The sequence below is a fragment of the Octopus bimaculoides genome, chromosome 2, assembly GCF_001194135.2.
Source record: "Octopus bimaculoides isolate UCB-OBI-ISO-001 chromosome 2, ASM119413v2, whole genome shotgun sequence".
NCBI lineage: Eukaryota > Metazoa > Mollusca > Cephalopoda > Octopoda > Octopodidae > Octopus > Octopus bimaculoides.
In genome coordinates, this window is record NC_068982.1 from 120,386,963 (window position 1) to 120,391,715 (window position 4,753).

The 4,753-nt window shown below is 36.1% G+C and overlaps 1 protein-coding gene across 2 annotated transcripts in view; it reads left to right on the forward strand.

The window, feature by feature from the left end:
- Positions 1 to 1,590: 1,590 nt before the first annotated feature.
- LOC106879387 (citramalyl-CoA lyase, mitochondrial) overlaps positions 1,591 to 4,753 on the forward strand; it is a 14,297-nt gene continuing 11,134 nt past the window's right edge. The window contains exons 1-2 of one of the 2 annotated variants that reach the window (XM_014928917.2): positions 1,591 to 1,910; positions 3,907 to 4,033. The gene's annotated coding sequence lies outside the window, so the exon portion shown is untranslated. The remainder of the gene's footprint in view (positions 1,911 to 3,906; positions 4,034 to 4,753) is intronic. The other variant, XM_014928916.2, reaches the window with a different exon arrangement.

Sequence of the window (4,753 nt, forward strand, 5' to 3'; positions counted from 1 at the left end):
TATATAAGCAATGTTAATTCTCTAAATGAGGTATTAACAGTAACTGCACGATAAAGTGAAGTATATTGCCACTTAAATGTGGCTGACCCCTAGGGGTGGATGTTACTGTTGCTTTCAGCCCCAGGAGGACATCTCCTCCAGCTGGCTTATCGACACACTTCTGATATATATATTTATTCATATATATATATATATATCATATATATACACACACGCACACACACACACACACACACACACACACACACGGGCGCACACACATACACAATATACATATATATACACTAAATATCATACATTATGATACCGAGGTATATGTAATATAGTTCTTTAGATTTCAAACTTACATATTATATTCATATGTAATTTAGACTGTTAGCTATAAATCTATATGAGAAAGGAATGAAACTGTAATGTTCATGCCTTTCCCAATAGGATTTATCTGCATAAATGAAAACAATTGGCTTTAACCAGGAGATGAAACTGCTTCTAACTGTTCTTATTAAGAATGCATCTTTCTATACTTAAAACTATTTTGATACCAACCAACTTGAAAATGACCCTGGTTCAATGATACAATCTTTTTTGTTTAAAAGGAACCTAAATGAACCTAAATAAAAGCTCTAGAAAACTCTGGATCTAGTTCGTTTGGTTACCAGCATTTCAAAAATTAAAGTTTATCGAAGATTTTAGATTTTGGCACATTAATGTATCTTTCCAAGCTAAATTGCTGGAGTTATTGAATTTTTTCTAGAAAAGTGCTTTTAAAAAGTTATAGCGGTTTAAAATTTGATCATTTTCACCCAGTCAAGAAACACGATTTCAAAGCTGTCATTTTGTGCGTGACTGCACCACAGAATTACGCACGACATATAACCCCTCATAACTTTTATTAATTTTCGGAGTTTTCAGAAAATTTTTGTGAATTTGAATTCTATACGCATGACTTCATACGATTATGCAAAAAGAGCATTTGTAGTGGAGTGTGATTTAAGGCCTAGGCCTATTTGATTGCTATTTTTATCACGCATGACAACCATCTCAATGACTTCGACTAAAATATTCGATTGATAAACAAGTCCGCTTTTTTTATTACAAAGGGACGTCTCATGCGAGTAGTCAAATCGATAAAAGTGCATCCTTATTCTAGGTACGCCGGTACTACTAAAGCAGAGTGGTCCCGAACGCGCACCCGTGCAGTCGCGCGGCTGCGCTAGCTAGTCGTGAGCGGTCGATCCTAACCCTAACCCTAAACACATGTATTCATTTGCACTCGTGCACTCACACATCCGCGCACGCGCACTTTTTGTAGGATCGACCACTCACGACTAGCTAGCGCGGACGCGCGGGTGCGCATTCGGGACCACTCTGCTTTAGTAGTACCAGGTACACCTAGATATCAGTAAATGCAGACTTCATTTCAAATAAAATCATTGTCATCCACAAAATGTTCATATCGCCCACCTGTAAGTAGAAATCGCCCACTGGTGGGCGATATCGCCCACTTTGGGAAGCTATGATCTGGATTATTTTGTCTATATATCGCACCCGACAGTCGTTTACATAACCCGCATGTCAAAGGTTGTATTAAAAAAGCAACCAAACAGCAAGATGGGTGGTCTTAAGTTAGCTTCCACTGAACCGGACAAATTTCCGATTTCGGTTCACTGCTTGCAAGGTAGCAATTCCCCCGATAAGGGCATGGATGTTACAACACTCAGTTCTCCTTCACTTCCCCTGATAAATATGTAGGCCATACTCTTGAAGAAGAGATCGATAATTATCGGTTACTTAGTTTGACGGAATTGTCTGCACTACTGATGTGTTTTGGTCTTACACCGATTATTCACCTTGCTTTCAATTTTTGTTGTCCGATAATTTTACAACTGAGCAATTGAAGAATATTTCAGGTAACTCTACTGTTTACACCAACTACACTATTCATTAATGATAATATGTTGGATTGCGTTATATAACGTATTCATAAACAGTTTATAACAATAACTGTTTACATAATTTCTATTTGTTTACTTACCACAATGATCCTTACTTACGCATTCAAACGTTAGCTTATTTAAAGACATTTAATTTCATGTATGCAATGTAATCCAGATGGATGTGTGTATTTACAAGTACGTTTATTTGTATAAGTGTAACTTTGGATATTATTTTTCTTACAGCACCACGCTCGCTGATTTCTGTTTAATTACTAACACGAATATATGTACCTATAAAATACTTGTTCTCTTGCAACGAAGAGAGAGATTAAGCATTGTTTGTACCCGGTATTTAGTATATCACCTATATATTTATTAAAATTCCTGCCTTTAGCTTATTTAAGTTATTTCCCTTAGCCCGTATTTGTTTATAATAAACCAACTTCTGTTTTATGGTATTTAATTGTACGAGTATGTTCGTAGAAACACATCTTACTCATGTTATGTGCGTACTTATGCAGATACAGTATATATAGATGAGGGTAAATCTTTCAAATGTTGACACAAGGTCAGAAATTTTAGAGAAGGCAGGATTAGATGATTACATCAACTACAGTACTTTATCGACCTCAATGAAAGGAAAAGCAGAGTTAACTTCGGCGGGATCAGAGCAGATGATGTGAAAAAAACCGGTGTCAGCGACGAGATGGCAGAAAGTAGATCGAACATGAAGTATTGCATCTGATATCTTTTTTAGTTGTAGTAGTAGTAGTAGTAGAAGAAGAAGCAGCGGCAGTTGTACTACGCTAAGAAGAAGAAACAGCTTGTCGATTACACTGTGTAACACGATTTTTGTCCTTGAATAGCAACTGTTTTTTCCTATTTGTTTACCCCAAGAAAGTATGAAAAATGGCTAATATTACCCTCAATCTTTGTCCTTGTTACATTTAATCAAACCTCAAAAGAATCCCTCTCGACACATGACTATAATGCTCTCCCACTACCCTAGATCATAATCAGAGATGCACATATTGTCAGCCACTGAGGGACCTTTTCAAGTGGTTATAGTCAAGCAACTAACACTCAAATCTGTGATATTGAGCAGAATATTTGCTATAACGATATTTCTGCTTCAGCAACTCTGTGTTGAATCTGTCTGAAATGTAATGGAAAATAGGTCAGTTTCAAAACACATATCTTCAGGTCACAAAAGCAGCTTGTAGGGAATAGTAATTTTCTTTGATTTCTAGGTAGAAACAAGTAGGAAATAACACTGACCAAAAACAAAAAGAAAATGATTTTGTTACATATTAAGATAATTATCTTATGATTAAAATAATTACCTTAATAGTCAGGTTTAGTGGCTGAATGGATAACAGGTTTTGGGATAGGTACAGACTATGCCAAAAGTACTTGGACATTCCTTGATAGTGTTGTGAGGATTTGAACAGGGCCAGTTTTAAGCCAATTAGACAAATTTGTTCAAATTGGGTCATGTGCCAAGAGAGGTCATTGTGCACACGCTTGAACAGAGGACGCTTTCATGAATTTTTATTAAATCAAGCCCTCAACGTTTTTTTAGTCGAGACAGGCTTACTACATGAAGCATAAAACACCAGTCTTCAGCTTTTGTAGAGTAGAAGGCCCCATAGACAATTCTCTAATTGGGCCCTGCACTTCATAGTGCTGACCCTGGATTTGAACCCTTATTCTAAAGGCAACTGCTTGGGAAAATTTGTAAACTTATTTAATACAACAGTTGTATTCTTAAGAATTATTGAAGGGAATTATATTGTCAGATGGTAGAAAATCATTGTACTCTTTAGTAAATACCCCGGAAGTCAAGCTTTATGTAAAATAAAAATGGTTTTTAAAATAGGTACAAGGCCTAAAACTTGGCAGGCAGTATTTTGTTGATTAAATCCACCCCAGTACTTGACTTGTGCTTTTATTTCATTGATTCCAAAAGGATGAATGTTAAAGTTGACATTGGCAGGATTTGAACTCAGATGATAACAGCCAGTTGAAGGACCAGTAGTTATGTCCAACTAATCAGCCCATTCATTTTCCTTGTTTGCAAAATTATTATCTTTCAGGTATTAAGTTCTCTTTCTCTTTTGTTTATAGACCAAACATCCATACGTACGTACGTGCATACATACATACATACATACATAAATACTTACATACATATATGTATGTATGTTTGGGCACGCTTATGTTAAAAACCAATTTTAGAATGACTTTTTCTGTCAAAACAATAAAAATAACTGACTAACAAAAAAAAAACCAACCAAGATTCAATCAAATCGAAAAATTAACCCAAATACTTAGCAATCAAAGATGAACCATCCCACTTCCATTGCATGCACACACACACACACACATTCACATACCCCTTTTACATACACACACCTATGTTCACACAGTTGAAACGCTGTTTGATTTATTATTTTCAGCATACAGTTTTCATCATCCCACTACTAAGTATGACATCACCTCTTCCTTTCTTAGTCATCTATCACCCCTTTCTTTCTCATTCATAAACACAAGCGTATTATTATAGTAGATTATCTCGGTAACCATGGGAGCTATGCAAAAAATACAAAGCCCAGCATCATCACCGGATCATTCTACATATCTGTGTAATTTTTCGCACAATTCCACCCAGCCATTTGACCGTGAATCCCAAGACAAGAAAGAATCACCCATGTCAAATTTATATGTATAGATACATACATATATCATCATAACCATCGTATAACGTCCGCTTTCCATGCTGGCATGGGTTGGACGGTTTGACTGTGGACTAGTGA